This window comes from Scyliorhinus canicula, chromosome 18 (assembly GCF_902713615.1).
Source record: "Scyliorhinus canicula chromosome 18, sScyCan1.1, whole genome shotgun sequence".
In the NCBI taxonomy this organism is placed as follows: domain Eukaryota; kingdom Metazoa; phylum Chordata; class Chondrichthyes; order Carcharhiniformes; family Scyliorhinidae; genus Scyliorhinus; species Scyliorhinus canicula.
In genome coordinates, this window is record NC_052163.1 from 69406234 (window position 1) to 69422885 (window position 16652).

Below are 16652 nucleotides of genomic sequence, written 5' to 3' on the forward strand. Positions count from 1 at the left end.
GCTCCCTGCCTACTCTTCCCCTTAGTCTCGCTGACTTCATGATCTAGTTCCTTACAGGCTTTAGTTACTACCTCCTTACTGTCCACTAATCTCCTCATTTGGCTCCCATCCCCCTGACACATTAGTTTAAACCCTCCCCAACAGCCCTCTTGACATGAATGCTAACATTGCATTTGCCTTCCTAACTGCTGACTGAACGTGCACGCTAACCTTAAAAGAACCTTGAACAAAAACTCCCAAGTCCCATAATGCTTCTGATTTCCTGACCTTTTTCCCATTTAGAAAATAGTCTGTGCCTCCATTCCTCCTTCCAAAGTGCATAACATCACACTTTTCCACATTGTATTCCATCTGCCACTTCACTGCCTACTCTCCGAGCCTGTCCAAGTCCTTCTGCAGCCCTCCTGCTTCCTCAATACTACCTGTCCCTCTACAGATCTTTGTATCATCTGCAAACTTAGCAACGGTGCCTTCAGTTCCTTATATCAATAGAGAAACACTTGGAAATGGAGAGAGATGCAAACCAACAATCTCCAGATGGGGAATTGCTCCCACTAAGGTATGGCTGACGTGTGCAGTGTGGGTTTCAGGTGTGAGAAAAGCCCCAGGAGCAGCCCAGAAAACTCACCCTGTACAGGAGGAAAGATTTAGATTTGAATCTACCCTGTTGCACCACCAGTAAAACGTTTCCAATATGAAATACTGACAGTAACAATTCTTAACTGTTTATGAACAGGGCAGCATGGTAGCACAAGTGGCTAGCACTGTGGCTTCACAGCACCAGGGACCCAGGTTTGATTCCCTGCTGGGTCACTGCACGTTCTCCCAGTGTCTGTGTGGGTTTTCTCTGGGTGCTCCGGTTTCCTCCCACAGTCCGAAAACGTGCAGGTTAGGTGGATTGGCCATGATAAAGCGCCCTTAGTGTCCAAAAACGGTTAGGAGGGGTTATGGGGATAGGGTGGAAGTGAGGGCTTAAGTGGGTCCGTGCAAACTCAATGGGCTGAATGGCCTCCTTCTGCACGCTATATTCTATGTATCTATGAAAGGTTGTTTAGTAGATCTCTGGTGCCCCCACCTGTGTCCTCAGATGGTGAGGGGTGGAGGCGGGGGGGGGGGGGGGGGGGGGGGTGCAGAAAATCTCCACCCCACCCTAGACCTGTCACTGATTCCATATTGGAAATTTCCCATGTGTGGGGGTGAAAAGCAAAGTTCTTCAGTGAGTTTGAACGAAAGGATGAGAGTTTGAGTAAGTGTGTGAATGAGAATGTGAGAGTGACAAAGTGAGATTAAGTGAAAATGTAAGCGTGCATGATGTGTGTTAAGTTTTTGCAAGAATGTGTCTTAGAATATGAATGTGGGTAGCCCGAGTGTTAGTGTGAGTAAGTGAGTGAGTGTGTGTGTGAGTATGCGGGTATGTATGTGTATTCGGGTGTGTATGTGTGTGCGTGGGGGTGTCTGTGAGTGTGTGAGAGTGTGCAAGTGTGTGTGTGTGAATTGCGCAGGTGTGTGTATGAGTGAGTTGTGTGGGTTTGTGTGTGTGTGTGCATGTGCATGAATGGGTGTGAGTGTGTGTGAGTGAGATGTGTGGGCGTGAGTATGTGAGTGTGCGGATGAATGTGTGTGAGTGAATTGTGTGGGTGTGAGCAGGTGAATGTGAGTTTGTGTGCGTGTGTCAGAGTGTTCAGGAGTTTGTGTGTGCAGGTGTGTGTGCGTGCTGGTGTGTGTGCGTGCAAGTGTGTGTGTGTATGTGTGTGTGTGGGGGGTGTGCGTGCAAGTGTGTGAGAGTGTGTGGGTGTGTGTGAGTGAGATGTGCGGGCGCGTGTATGAGTGTGTGGGTGAATATGTGTGAGTGAATTGTGTGGTTGTGAGCAGATGAATGTGAGTTGTGTTTGTGTGTGTGTGTTTGTGCCGGTGTGTGTGCGTGTGTTTGTGCCGGTGTGTGTGTGTGTGTGTAGGTATGTGTGTGTGTGTGTGTGTGTTTATGCCTGTGTGTGTGCAGGTATATGTGTGTGTGTGTGTTTGCAAGTGTGTTTGTGCAGCTGTGTGTTTGCGTGTGCACGTGTGTGTGTGTGCGGGTGTGTCTGTGCAGCTGTATGTGCGCAGGGATGTGGGTGTGTGTGCAGATGTGTGAGTGAGTTTTGCAGGTGTGTGTGTTAGTGTGTTGTGCGGGTGCTTGTGTGTGCATAAGTGTATTTAAGTTAATGTGTATGTGTGTTTATGAGTGTGTTACTGAGTATGTTTGTGAATGAATGACTGTGAGTGGGTGTGAGTTTGTTAGTGAGTGTGTTTGTGTGTGTGTTAGTGAGTGTGGGGTTGTGTTCGTGTGTGTGTGTGTGACTGTTAGTGAAAGTGAGTTTGTGAGTTGTGTGTTAGTGAGTGAAAGTGAGTTTGTGAGTTGTGTTAGTGAGTGTGAATTAGTGAGTGTGGTTTTGTGTTCGTGAGTGTGGGGTTGTGTTAGTGTGTGACTGTTAGAGGGTTGGTATATGTGTGACTGCGTTAGTGTATGTGGGTTAGTGTGTGTTCGTGAAAATGAGTTTGTGAGTTGTATTATTGAGTGTGAGTTAGTGCTCAGTGTTTGTGACTATACTAAATGAATGTGCACTCACAAACGGACAGGATCTGGATCTTGGCGATGATGCCTCCTATGAACGAATTGCCTCCCCGAGGAGCCGGTGGGTGGAGGCAGCCGGGGAGAGGGAAGTGCCCCTGGAGAGGGGGCCCTGGCTCGGGCTGTCCTGTGAAGAGGAGCAGTCTCTGCGTCACTTACCTGGCAGCAGCTCCAGGTGAGCCTGGCTCAAATCCGCTTGGAGTCCGGGCCAGGTTGCTGGCTGTACAGGAAGACGAGGAGCAGCGAGAGGAGCAACAGTAACAGGAGCAGGAACGGGACAAACTCCAACATCGAGTGCAGATGCGGGATGGGCATTGCTGGGAGGGCAGAGGAGGTGACGGGGCTCAGTGCCCGGGACTCGGCAAGAATCCTCCCGCATCAACAGCCCAGTCACAGCCCCCAAGGCTGCTTCCTCCTCGTCATTTCCTTACATGTGGAACCATTCACCAGACTCCCTCTGCTGTCTGTCTCTCTCTCTCTCTCTTTGTCTCTGCTTCAAACTTAACCACTCAAATCCCTCTCTGCAAACTCCTTCTAGCGTGGAGCCTGGCAAACCAATCCTTCCTGGAAAGCAGGGGATGGTGAACAAACCAACTCTCATATTAAGCACGTGTCAGGCAGTTTTCTACAGAAAAGAGAAGCCTGTGTGGTGACTAAGGAAAGTGTTTAAGATTATGTAAGTGTGTGATGGGATAAGCATAACGTTTCACTTGCAGAGGAATTCAAACCAGAAGATAATAAATCCAGACAGGGGCTTTCGGAGTGCTGAAAGTGGAACTCACAACCTGAAGGAGTGAAGTGAATAAAACTGGATAAGCTGAGGAGTGAGAAAGGAATTGGAGGATCTGCTGATAGAACAAAGAACAATACAGCTCAGGAACAGGCCCTTCGGCCCTCCAAGCCTGTACCGGTCATGATACCAACCTTTGCCAAAACCCTCAGCACTTTCCTCGTGCTATATCCCTCTGTACCCATCCTATCCATGTGTTTGTCAAGATGCCTTTTGAATGCCGTTAATGTATCTGCTTCCACAACCTCCCCTGGCAACACATCCCAGGCACTCATCATCCTCTGCGTAAAAAAACTGCCTCGCACATCTCAAAGAACAAAGAAAATTACAGCACAGGAACAGGCCCTTCGGCCCTCCCAGCCTGCGCCGATCCAGATCCTTTATCTAAACCTGTCTCCTATTTTCCAAGGTCTACTTCCCTCTGTTCCCCGCCCGTTCATATATCTGTCTAGATGCATCTTAAATGATGCTATCGTGCCCGCCTCTACCACCTCCGCTGGCAAAGCGTTCCAGGCACCCACCACCCTCTGCGTAAAAAACTTTTCACGCACATCTCCCTTAAACGTTCCCCCTCTTACCTTGAAATCGTGACCCCTTGTAATTGACACCCCCAATCCTGGAAAAAGCTTGTTGCTATCCACCCTGTCCATACCTCTCATAATTTTGTAGACCTCAATCAGGTCCCCCCTCAACCTCCGTCTTTCCAACGAAAACAATCCTAATCTACTCAACCTTTCTTCATAGCTAGTACCCTCCATACCTGGCAACATCCTGGTGAACCTCCTCTGCACCCTCTCTAAAGCATCCACATCCTTCTGGTAATGTGGCGACCAGAACTGCCGCAGTATTCCAAATGTGGCCTAACCAAAGTCCTATACAACTGTAACATGACCTGCCGACTCTTGTACTCAATACCCCGTCCGATGAAAGCAAGCATGCTGTATGCCTTCTTGACCACTCTTATCAACCTGCATTGCCACCTTCAGGGTACAATCGACCTGAACTCCCAGATCTCTCTGTACATCAATTTTCCCCAGTGCTCTTCCATTGACCATATAGTCCGCTCTTGAATTTGATCTTCCAAAATGCATCACCTCGCATTTGCCTGGATTGAACTCCATCTGCCATTTCTCTGCCCAACTCTCCAATCTATCTATATTTTGCTGTATTCTCTGACAGTCCTCCTCGCTATCTGCAACTCCACCAATCTTAGTATCATCTGCAAACTTGCTAATCAGACCACCTATACCTTCCTCCAGGTCATTTATGTATATCACAAACAACAGTGGTCCGAGCACGGATCCCTGTGGAACACCACTAGTCACCCTTCTCCATTTGAGACACTCCCTTCCACCACTACTCTCTGTCTCCTGTTGCCCAGCCAGTTCTTTATCCATCTAGCTAGTACACCCTGAACCCCATACGACTTCACTTTTTCCATCAACCTGCCAACGGAAACTTTATCAAACGCTCCTTTAAATTTTGCCCCATGGACCTCAAACCTGTGCCCCCTGGTGACTGACCCCTTCACCCTGGGAGAGAGTGCCTTCCCATCCACTCTATACATGCCACTCATAATCTTGTAGACCTCTATCAGGCTGCAATAAAAGGGTGGGAGGAAGCTAGTTTGGAGCTAAGCATTGGCACAGATCTGTTACTGTGCTGTATATTCTGTGTCGTTCTATATGCAAAGCTACTAACTGTCAGCCAGCCTCAGTAACCTATCCCAGAATCAACTGTAGATCTGAGAAAATCTTTTGTTTATGATTGTCACGAAGATCAACTCCACAGCATAGACAAATATTTGGGACTTAGGGAGAAATAGATCACTGTCATTGCTCTGCACTTTTGAAGAGGGCACAAAAGAGATTTACTCAAACTGGAGCAGAGACTTCAGCCATTTTGTCTATGACAGCCATCAAGCACGTGGGCTGAATTCTCCGCTTTGCGATGCCGGAATCAAGAATCGCAATCGGGTGGAGAATCGCACACAATGGAAAAATCCAGGGTGGGATTCTCCGTTGCCCAACACCGACATCCTAATCGGCAATCGGGCGGAGAATCTCTGTTTACGCCCCAATCGGGGCGGTGCTTGTTTATGGATGCTCCGCCCCCTACAAAACGACATCATTGAGAAGTAAGCTGCACGCCATTGGTACGGCCTCAGGACAATGCTCGGCACAAATTCGAGGGCCGAAGGGCCTGTTCTGTGCTGTACTGTTCTATGTTCTATTACCTGAAGGCCCTCCCCCGATGCTCCACCCCCAATGAGCCGAGTGCCCGACAGCATGGGGGATGTGTATTCTCAGTTTCCGGGAAACCGGTGTGGCAGCTGCGACTGTGTCACAGTTGGGTTGGGAGTGGTGCTGCTGGCTGAGGGGGGGTTCGGCGAGAGCTGGGGGGTGCTGTTGGGTGGTGGCCAGGTCCGCGCATGGCTGGCGCCATGTTGTACAGCGCGACCGCTGCAGGTCGTAGCCGTGCGCGGCCACCGACCCGGCAATTCTCCGGCCGTTTATTTTGTGGAGGTTGGAAGTTTTATGTGGCACAGCTGCTAGCTCCTCACCAGTCGGAGCATCGGTGTGGGGTCGGCACCAACTTTTTCATCGTAAAACCAGACACTTCCTCCGGACATACCCTGAAAATCAGAGAATCCAACCCTTGTTTTGCAGCTGGCGCCAATTCCAGCACCATGCTCCGATCCCTTGCTGGTGGCATTACCTAAGTTTGTGTCCCGTGATGGATCCATGCAAAACTGTTATTTGCATGAATTTAATTATCATTAGCAGCTCAGTTTACCTCAGTGGGCTGGACAGCTGATTTGTGATGCACAGCAAGGCCAGCAGCGTGAGTTCAATTCCTGTACCAGCTGAGGTTATTCATGAAGGTCCCGCCTTCTCAACCTTGCCCCTCGCCTGAGGTATGGTGATCCTCAGCTTAAATCACCACTAGTCAGCTCTTCTCCCTCAAAGGGTGACTGCAGCCTATGTTCATCTGGGACTATTGGGAGTTTTATGTGTTTTAAAGTGTTGGTACTACTTACAGGCTCCTGACTACACACATTACTGAGTCTTCCCTGTGTCCTGTAAATGTTCAGAGAGCCTCTGGTCATCTGGGAGCCCTCCCAGGTTTCCCCTCTGGACAACCTCATACCCACTGGTTTCACCAAGGGATGGGAGTAACTAAGCTCAATGAGAGGCCCACCAGGTGTTGACACTCAGAAGCACTGCCTCACTGCAGAGGAAGCTGGGGATCAGCAGAATCCACCCCAACCAGAGGACACCTACAATGTGACCTTTGGTTCCCTGCCCCTCTCAGGAGAGACCTCACCCATGACCTCCATTCTTCCAAGCTGTCTCCACCTGGTGAGACTGGCAATGCTGACTGTCTCTGCCACCACCTCCCAGGCATTGTTCAGGAAGGCAGGTATTAGTCTGCAGCCCACCCTGGGTAGCCCTTCTCTCCTCAATGCCATAGAGCAGTAGGTCCATCTTGGTCTCCCGAACCCGGGGGGGGGGGGGGGGGGGGGGGGGGGCAGGTGTTCCAGGAGTCATCTTGGTGACTGCAGTGAGTGCATGGTAAGTGGAGCACTTAAGAACTGCTCCGGCTGCCAGACGTTCTAGCGCCAACTCAGGCTCCAGCGGTTAGAACGGCCGCTGAGGCGGGTATTGCTCTCAGTCCGCGCCGCCAGTGTGCTGGGTCATTAGCATGTCCTGAATCACTTACCAAATGGCACCCCAATGGAAACGTGAATCACAAGTAGTCCTGGCGGGAACATGTATCTCCCAGACAGAGAATTCCGGCCCTTATCTATTCCAGCACTTGGTCCGTAGCCTTGTTTGCTATGGCGTTTCAAATGCTCATCTAAATGCTTCTTAAATGTAGTGAGGGTTCCTGGATCTACCACCCTTTGAGACAGTGAGTTCCAGATTCCCACCATCCTCTGGGTGAAAAGATTTTTCCTCTCATCCCCTCTAAATCTCCTGCACAACAACTTAAATCTCTGACCCCTGGTGATTGACCCCTCGCCCGAGGGAAAATATTTTGCACACTTCAATGAGGTCCTTCCTCAGCCTTCTCAGCTCAAGGAGAACAAACCCAGCCTAACCAGCCTTTCTTCATCGCTGAAATGCACCAACCCAGACAACATCCTGGTGAATCTCCTCTGCACCCTCTCTAGTGCAATCACTTTGTTCCTATAATGTGATGAGGGATGAGGGAATAGAATTATCAGCAGAGACTGGGGAAGTTGAGGGGCAGGATTCAACACTGCCTGACGCCGATATCGTAATCGGTGATCAGGTGGAGAATCGACTCTGACATCCAAATCAGGGCCAGCGGCAGTTTGACGCTGGTCAGCCATGCTCCGTCCCCTCGGAAATGGCATAATCACATGCGTGCCGTTGCAACAGCGTTGTCACGTTATCGGCAGGCCCTCCAGCGATGCTCCACCCCCCCATGGGCCGGGTTTCCAACTGCGTGGAACACGTGTGGTCTCAGCAATCAGGATCCCGGTGTGGCAGCTGCAGACTATGCCCACCGCCGCCACACATAGCCAGGATCCATGCCGCTGGCCTGGGGGCTTCAGCGTGGGCTGGGGGCCTGGTGGGGGGTGGCCTGTGGGGTCGAGGATGGAGGGTTGGGTCGGCGCATGGTCAGTGCCATCTTGTACGGTGCAACTGCTGCAGATCGTCAGCCGTGCGCATGTGCGGCCAAGTATCCATCCATTCTCCAGCTGCTTTCGGCACAGGTACCGGGAGTTTCATCCAGCGCCACTGCTAGCCCTTTGCCGGTCCCGGAATCAGTGAGGGGTCGGCGCCAATCATTCGGTCATAAAACTCCCACAAATTCTTCGTTCGAGCCGGCACTTAGCCGCTGAAATGGAGAGTCCAGCCTGAGATTTTTTTTAAAATTTGTTTATTTACCACCCCACCAATTTTCGTATCATCTGCAAACTTACTGACTAACCCTCCTACATTCAAATCTAAATCATTTATATAAACCACAAACATCAAGGTCCCCAACACTGATCCTGTGGGACCCCACTGGACACAGGCTTCCAGTCAGAAAAACAGTTTCTTCCTGTCTACTCTATCTATTCTCCTCAAAATTTTATACATCTCAGTCATGTCCCTCCTCAATTCCTTCAATCAAAACTGTGCACGACAATCCAATCCCTCTTCATTACTAAAACCCTGCAGCCCAGGCAATATCCTGGTAAATCTCCTTGGAGAGAAGACTAAGAGGAGATTTGATAAAGATGTTCAAAATCATGAAGGGGTGGGACAGTGTAGACAGGGAGAAACTGTTCCTGCTTGGATCAAGAACAAGTGGGCACAGATTGAGAGTGATTTTCTAAAGGAACAAATGTGATGTGAGAAAACGCTTTTTCACAGAAATGCTCTGCCTGGAAGTGTGGTGGAGGCAGGTACAATCAAGGCATTCAAAAAGGCATGAGATCATTATTTGTATAGAAACAATGTGCTACGGTATTGGAAAAGGCAGCAGAATGGCATTAAGTCATGATGCTCGTTTGGAGAGCTGGTGCAGACACGATGGGCCGAATGGCCTCCTTCACGCCTGTGATTTACTGCCGTTGGGACAAAGTCCTTGAATTACCTCCATCACAGCACTGTGGGCGTACCTGTGTACCCACACCCCATGGACACATAAGGTCCCACATGGGAGACTGATGGCAAAGGTGGAAGCCCATGGGATCCAAGTAAATTTGGCAGATTGAATCCAGAATTGGCTGAGTGGCAGGAAGCAGAGGGTGATGGTGGAGGGGTGTTTCTCTGACTGGAAGGTTGTGTCCAGTGGTGTCCCACAGGGATCAATGTTGGGGCCCTTAAAATGCTGCCTAAACTGGATTTGAGAAAAATCTAACCAGTGAGAAAGGCAATGATTCCATAATTATTGCAAGAAGAGTTCGTCCCCAAATGGATCCGGGATCGCTAACTCAGAACAGTATTTTTTCAATGTTCGCTGCCCAAAAATAAAACAAAAAATTGGGGAGGGCCAAGCACCAGGACTGACTCTCCCTTCAGAGCAAAATACTATGGATTCCAGGAGTTTTACCTGCCCAAATAAAAGAGGATATCAGTTTTGTTATGGCATCCTGGGCTAGTGCATGGTCAATTTCAGCCCCAGAGACCCCGGAGTCCAAACACAAGTGAATTAACGAATAATTAGTATATTTGCAGAATCTTTGGCCCTTTGACTGCTCAATAAGTTATTGCCACCAGGTTTGGAAGTTGAACACAATAATTATTAATTTCTAACAGAAACAAAGTTGAAATATTGCAGTAATTACAATGGAATAACGGTCAGCTAATTTACTGTCACACCTTCTACCCAAACACACACAAGACAGACACACACAGAGGGGGTTGGAATGGTTGAAAATAATAAGGGGTCTAATATGAAATCACAGAATCATAGAATTTACAGTGCAGAAGGAGGCCATACGGCCCATCAAGTCTGCACCAGCTCTTGGAAAGAGCACCCTACCCAAGCCCAAACCTCCACCCTATCCCCATAACCCAGTAACCGCACCCAACACTAAGGGAAATTTTGGACCCTAAGGGCAATTTAGCATGGCCAATCCACCTAACCTGCACATCTTTGGACTGTGGGAGGAAACCGGAGCACCCGGAGGAAACCCACGCACACACGGGGAGAACGTGCAGACTCCGCACAGACAATGATCTAAGCCGGGAATTGATCCTGGGACCCTGGAGTTGTGAAACAATTGTGCTAACCACCATGATACCGTGCTGCCCGCTTCAGATGAATGTCCTCGCTTCCGATGTTGAAGTTGTTGCAGCAAGTTGTCTTCCTAGGATGCTTCGGGATCGTAGCCACTGAATGCTACTGGCGACAGAATTCAGTCAGTACTCCAAGATTTCCTCTGGAGAGGCACTTAAAATTTTATTAACCTGGGCCTTCATTCAAAGGAATTTTTAATTCTTTTTTAATTCTTATTTTTTAAATTCTTTAATTCTTTTTACTTTTATACTTTTTAATTCTTATACTAATACTTTTCCTATTCTAATACTTTTATTCGAATACTTTTTTTTTAACAAACAATTTTATTGAGGTGTTTTTCAGCATTGTAAACAGTTACAGATAACAAACAGAAAAAAAGACAAAAAATGCAAACACCAACGTAAAACCAATGTCTCAATCGAACCATACTGCACAAACCCGCTCCTCTCCCATAGACACTACCCGCCTATTTATCCCTCCTACTCTACTCTACTCCCTCCGCCCTATCCCCCCCCCCCCCCCCGCTGACGTTCACTCTCCCGCGAAGAAGTCGATGAAAGGTTGCCACCTTCGGGAGAACCCCAGTACAGATCCCCTCAAGGCAAACTTAGTTTTTTCCATACCAGAAAACTAGACATGTCTGAAAGCCATAGTTCGGTCCTCTCGGGTTTAGAGTCCCTCCGTGCCAGCAGTATTCGCCGCCGGGCTACTAGGGAAGCAAAGGCCAAAACATCGGCCTCTTTCTCCCCCTGCACTCCCGGGTCTTCTGAAACCCCAAAAATTGCCACCCCTAGACTGAACACCACCCTTGTTTTAAGCACCCGGGACATGATCCCTGCAAACCCCTCCCAGTAACCCCTAAGCTTAGGACATGCCCAAAACATGTGAACATGGTTCACTGGTCCTCCCGCGCATCTAGCGCACTTGTCCTCTACCCCAAAGAATTTGCTCATCCGAGCTACCGTCATGTGGGCCCGGTGAACGACCTTAAATTGAATCAAACCGAGCCTGGCACATGTTGCAGTTGAGTTTACCCTACTCGGGGCTTCCGCCCACAGCCCGTCCTCCATCTCCCCTTCAAGCTCCTCCTCCCATTTGAGTTTCAGTTCCTCCGTCTGGGACTCTTCCCACTTCATGAGCACCTCGTAAATATCCGAGACTCTACCCTCTCCTCCTAAGACTATTCTGTCCTGGATCCCCGTTGGCGGGAGGCATGGGAAGGATGGGACCTGTCTGCAGGCAAAGTCCCGCATCTGTAAGTACCTAAAGTCATTTCCCTTTACCAGCCCAAATTTCTCTTCCAAGCCCCTCAAACACGCAAAGCTCCCCTCCAGGAACATATCGCCCACACTCCTCACCCCCGCCCGCCACCATGTTCGAAACCCTCCATCCATGTTCCCGGGGGCAAATCGATGGTTATCACATATAGGAGCCCAGACAGACGCACCCACCTCCCCTACATGCCTCCTCCACTGGCCCCATATCCGCAGGGCCACCCCCACTACCGCGCTGGTGGAGTACCTGGCCGGCGACAGCGGTAGAGGAGCCGTCACCAGGGCTGCCAAACTGGTGCCCCTGCACGAAGCCGCCTCCACTCGCTCCCAGATAGACCCCGTACCCACCATCCACATCCTTATCATGGCTATGTTAGCCGCCCAGTAATAGTTAATCAGACTCGGCAATGCCAGCCCTCCCTCGCTGCGGCTCCTTTCAAGCATCACCTTCTTCACCCGCGGGGATTTTCCCGCCCAGACAAAGCTCATGATGATTTTGCCAGTCCTCTCGAAGAAGGACCGTGGGATAAAGATCGGGAGGAACTGGAAGATGAACAGGAATCTAGGGAGGATTGTCATCTTTACAGTCTGCACCCTCCCCGCCAGTGACAGCGAGAGTGCATCCCATCTCCGGAACTCCCTCTTCATTTGTTCCATCACTCTAGTCAAATTTAACTTCTGCAACCTGCCCCAGTCTCGTGCCACCTGTATCCCCAAGTACCAGAAACTTTCCTCAACCAGCCTAAATGGCAGCTCCTTCAGTCTATTCTCCTGGCCCCTTGCCTGCACCACAAACATCTCACTCTTGGCCATATTTAATTTGCACCCTGAGAACAGGCCGAACTTCTTCAATGTTTCCAGTATACTCTCCATTCCGGCCAGTGGGTCCTACATGTACAGGAGCAGGTCGTCCGCATAGAGAGAGACTCTTGTTCCACCCCCCCACCCCCCCCTATTCACCCCTTCCACCCCTTTGCAGCTCTCACCGCAATCGCCAACGGCTCTACAGCCAGCGTGAACAGCAGCAGGGAGAGTGGGCCCAGCGTGAACAGCAGCAGGGAGAGTGGGCCCAGCGTGAACAGCAGCAGGGAGAGTGGGCCCAGCGTGAACAGCAACGGGGAGAGTGGGCCCAGCGCGAACAGCAGCAGGGAGAGTGGGCCCAGCATGAACAGCAGCAGGGAGAGTGGGCCCAGCATGAACAGCAGCTGGGAGAGTGGGCCCAGCATGAACAGCAGTAGGGAGAGTGGGCCCAGCGCGAACAGCAACGGGGAGAGTGGGCCCAGCGTGAACAGCAACGGGGAGAATGGGCCCAGCGCGAACAGCAGCAGGGAGAGTGGGCCCAGCGTTAACAGCAACGGGGAGAGTGGGCCCAGCGCGAACAGCAACGGGGAGAGTGAGCCCAGCGTGAACAGCAACGGGGAGAGTGGGCCCAGCGCGAACAGCAGCAGGGAGAGTGGGCCCAGCGCGAACAGCAACGGGGAGAGTGGGCCCAGCGTGAACAGCAACGGGGAGAGTGGGCCCAGCGTGAACAGCAGCAGGGAGAGTGGGTCAAGCGTGAACAGCAACGGGAAGAGTGGGCCCAGCGTAAACAGCAGCAGGGAGACTGGGCCCAGCGTGAACAGCAGCAGGGAGAGTGGGCCCAGCATGAACAGCAGCAGGGAGAGTGGGCCCAGCATGAACAGCAGGAGGGAGAGTGGGCCCAGCGCGAACAGCAACGGGGAGAGTGGGCCCAGCGCGAACAGCAGCAGGGAGAGTGGGCCCAGCATGAACAGCAACGGGGAGAGTGGGCCCAGCGTGAACAGCAGCAGGGAGAGTGGGCCCAGCACGAACAGCAGCAGGGAGAGTGGGCCCAGCATGAACAGCAGCAGGGAGAGTGGGCCCAGCGTGAACAGCAACGGGGAGAGTGGGCCCAGCGTGAACAGCAGCAGGGAGAGTGGGCCCAGCGTGAACAGCAACGGGGAGAGTGGGCCCAGCATGAACAGCAACGGGGAGAGTGGGCCCAGCGGGAACAGCAACGGGGAGAGTGGGCCCAGCGTGAACAGCAACGGGGAGAGTGGGCCCAGCGCGAACAGCAGCAGGGAGAGTGGGCCCAGCGCGAACAGCAACGGGGAGAGTGGGCCTAGCATGAACAGCAGCAGGGAGAGTGGGCCCAGTGCGAACAGCAGCAGGGAGAGTGGGTCCAGCGTGAACAGCAATGGGGAGAGTGGGCCCAGCATGAACAGCAGCAGGGAGAGTGGGCCCAGCATGAACAGCAGGAGGGAGAGTGGGCCCACCATGAACAGCAGCAGAGAGAGTGGGCCCAGCGCGAACAGCAACGGGGAGAGTGGGCCCAGCGCGAACAGCAACGGGGAGAGTGGGCCCAGCGTGAACAGCAGCAGGGAGAGTGGGCCCAGCGTGAACAGCAACGGGGAGAGTGGGCCCAGCATGAACAGCAACGGGGAGAGTGGGCCCAGCGCGAACAGCAACGGGGAGAGTGGGCCCAGCGCGAACAGCAACGGGGAGAGTGGGCCCAGCGTGAACAGCAGCAGGGAGAGTGGGCCCAGCGCGAACAGCAGCAGGGAGAGTGGGCCCAGCGCGAACAGCAACGGGGAGAGTGGGCCCAGCGTGAACAGCAGGAGGGAGAGTGGGCCCAGCATGAACAGCAACGGGGAGAGTGGGCCCAGCATGAACAGCAACGGGGAGAGTGGGCCCAGCGCGAACAGCAACGGGGAGACTGGGCCCAGCATGAACAGCAACGGGAGAGTGGGCCCAGCGTGAACAGCAACGGGGAGAGTGGGCCCAGCGTGAACAGCAGAAAGGAGAGTGGGCCCAGCGTGAACAGCAGCAGGGAGAGTGGGCCCAGCGTGAACAGCAGCAGGGAGAGTGGGCCCAGCGCGAACAGCAACGGGGAGAGTGGGCCCAGCGTGAACAGCAGAAAGGAGAGTGGGCCCAGCGTGAACAGCAGCAGGGAGAGTGGGCCCAGCGTGAACAGCAGCATGGAGAGTGGGCCCAGCGCGAACAGCAGCAGGGAGAGTGGGCCCAGCGCGAACAGCAACGGGGAGAGTGGGCCCAGCGTGAACAGCAGGAGGGAGAGTGGGCCCAGCATGAACAGCAGCAGGGAGAGTGGGCCCAGCGTGAACAGCAGCAGGGAGAGTGGGCCCAGCGTGAACAGCAACGGGGAGAGTGGGCCCAGCATGAACAGCAACGGGGAGAGTGGGCCCAGCGCGAACAGCAACGGGGAGAGTGGGCCCAGCGTGAACAGCAGCAGGGAGAGTGGGCCCAGCATGAACAGCAGCAGGGAGAGTGGGCCCAGCGTGAACAGCAACGGGGAGAGTGGGTCCAGCGTGAACAGCAGCAGGGAGAGTGGGCCCAGCGTGAACAGCAACGGGGAGAGTGGGCCCAGCATGAACAGCAACGGGGAGAGTGGGCCCAGCGTGAACAGCAACGGAGAGAGTGGGCCCAGCATGAACAGCAACGGGGAGAGTGGGCCCAGCGCGAACAGCAGCAGGGAGAGTGGGCCCAGCGCGTACAGCAGCAGGGAGAATGGGCCCAGCATGAACAGCAGCAGGGAGAGTGGGCCCAGCATGAACAGCAGCAGGGAGAGTGGGCCCAGCGTGAACAGCAACGGGGAGAGTGGGCCCAGCGTGAACAGCAGCAGGGAGAGTGGGCCCAGCGTGATCAGCAACGGGGAGAGTGGGCCCAGCGCGAACAGCAGCAGGGAGAGTGGGCCCAGCATGAACAGCAACGGGGAGAGTGGGCCCAGCATGAACAGCAACGGGGAGAGTGGGCCCAGCGCGAACAGCAGCAGGGAGAGTGGGCCCAGCGCGTACAGCAGCAGGGAGAATGGGCCCAGCATGAACAGCAACGGGGAGAGTGGGCCCAGCGTGAACAGCAACGGGGAGAGTGGGCCCAGCATGAACAGCAGGAGGGAGAGTGGGCCCAGCATGAACAGCAGCAGGGAGAGTGGGCCCAGAGCGAACAGCAGCAGGGAGAGTGGGCCCAGCGCGTACAGCAGCAGGGAGAATGGGCCCAGCATGAACAGCAGCAGGGAGAGTGGGCCCAGCATGAACAGCAACGGGAGAGTGGGCCCAGCGTGAACAGCAACGGGGAGAGTGGGCCCAGCGTGAACAGCAGCAGGGAGAGTGGGCCCAGAATGAACAGCAACGGGGAGAGTGGGCCCAGCATGAACAGCAGCAGGGAGAGTGGGCCCAGCGTGAACAGCAGCAGGGAGAGTGGGCCCAGCATGAACAGCAGGAGGGAGAGTGGGCCCAGCGGGAACAGCAGCAGGGAGAATGGGCCCAGCGCGAACAGCAGGAGGGAGAGTGGGCCCAGCGCGAACAGCAGGAGGGAGAGTGGGCCCAGCGCGAACAGCAGCAGGGAGAGTGGGCCCAGCATGAACAGCAGCAGGGAGAGTGGGCCCAGCGTGAACAGCAGGAGGGAGAGTGGGCCCAGCATGAACAGCAGGAGGGAGAGTGGGCCCAGCGCGAACAGCAACGGGGAGAGAGGGCCCAGCGCGAACAGCAACGGGGAGAGTGGGCCAGCATGAACAGCAGCAGGGAGAGTGGGCCCAGCATGAACAGCAGGAGGGAGAGCGGGGCCAGCACGAACAGCAGCAGGGAGAGTGGGCCCAGCGCGAACAGCAGCAGGGAGAGTGGGCCCAGCATGAACAGCAGCAGGGAGAGTGGGCCCAGCACGAACAGCAGCAGGGAGAGTGGGCCCAGCATGAACAGCAGCAGGGAGAGTGGGCCCAGCGTGAACAGCAACGGGGAGAGTGGGCCCAGCGTGAACAGCAGCAGGGAGAGTGGGCCCAGCATGAACAGCAGCAGGGAGAGTGGGCCCAGCGTGAACAGCAACGGGGAGAGTGGGCCCAGTGCGAACAGCAGCAAGGAGAGTGGGCCCAGCGCGAACAGCAGCAGGGAGAGTGGGCCCAGCGCGAACAGCAACGGGGAGAGTGGGCCCAGCGCGAACAGCAGCAAGGGAGAGTGGGCCCAGCGCGAACAGCAACGGGGAGAGTGGGCCCAGCATGAACAGCAGCAGGGAGAGTGGGCCCAGCGTGAACAGCAGCAGGGAGAGTGGGCCCAGCGTGAACAGCAACGGGGAGAGTGGGCCCAGCATGAAACAGCAGCAGGGGAGAGTGGGCCCAGCGCGAACAGCAACAGGAGAGAGGGCCCATCGCGAACGCAACGGGGAGTGTGCCCAGCGTGAACGCAGCAGGGAGAGTGAACAGCCGCAGGGA

General features: G+C 53.9%; 1 protein-coding gene across 3 annotated transcripts in view; it reads right to left on the reverse strand.

Moving 5' to 3' along the window:
- The window catches only part of mif4gdb (MIF4G domain containing b), a 54108-nt gene extending 51077 nt beyond the window's left edge, over window positions 1-3031 (reverse strand). The window contains exon 1 of one of the 3 annotated variants that reach the window (XM_038777333.1): window positions 2768-3027. The gene's annotated coding sequence lies outside the window, so the exon portion shown is untranslated. Of the gene's footprint in view, window positions 1-2767 lie in introns of all 3 variants that reach the window. The other 2 variants (XM_038777332.1, XM_038777334.1) reach the window with 2 other exon arrangements.
- Window positions 3032-16652: the final 13621 nt, after the last annotated feature.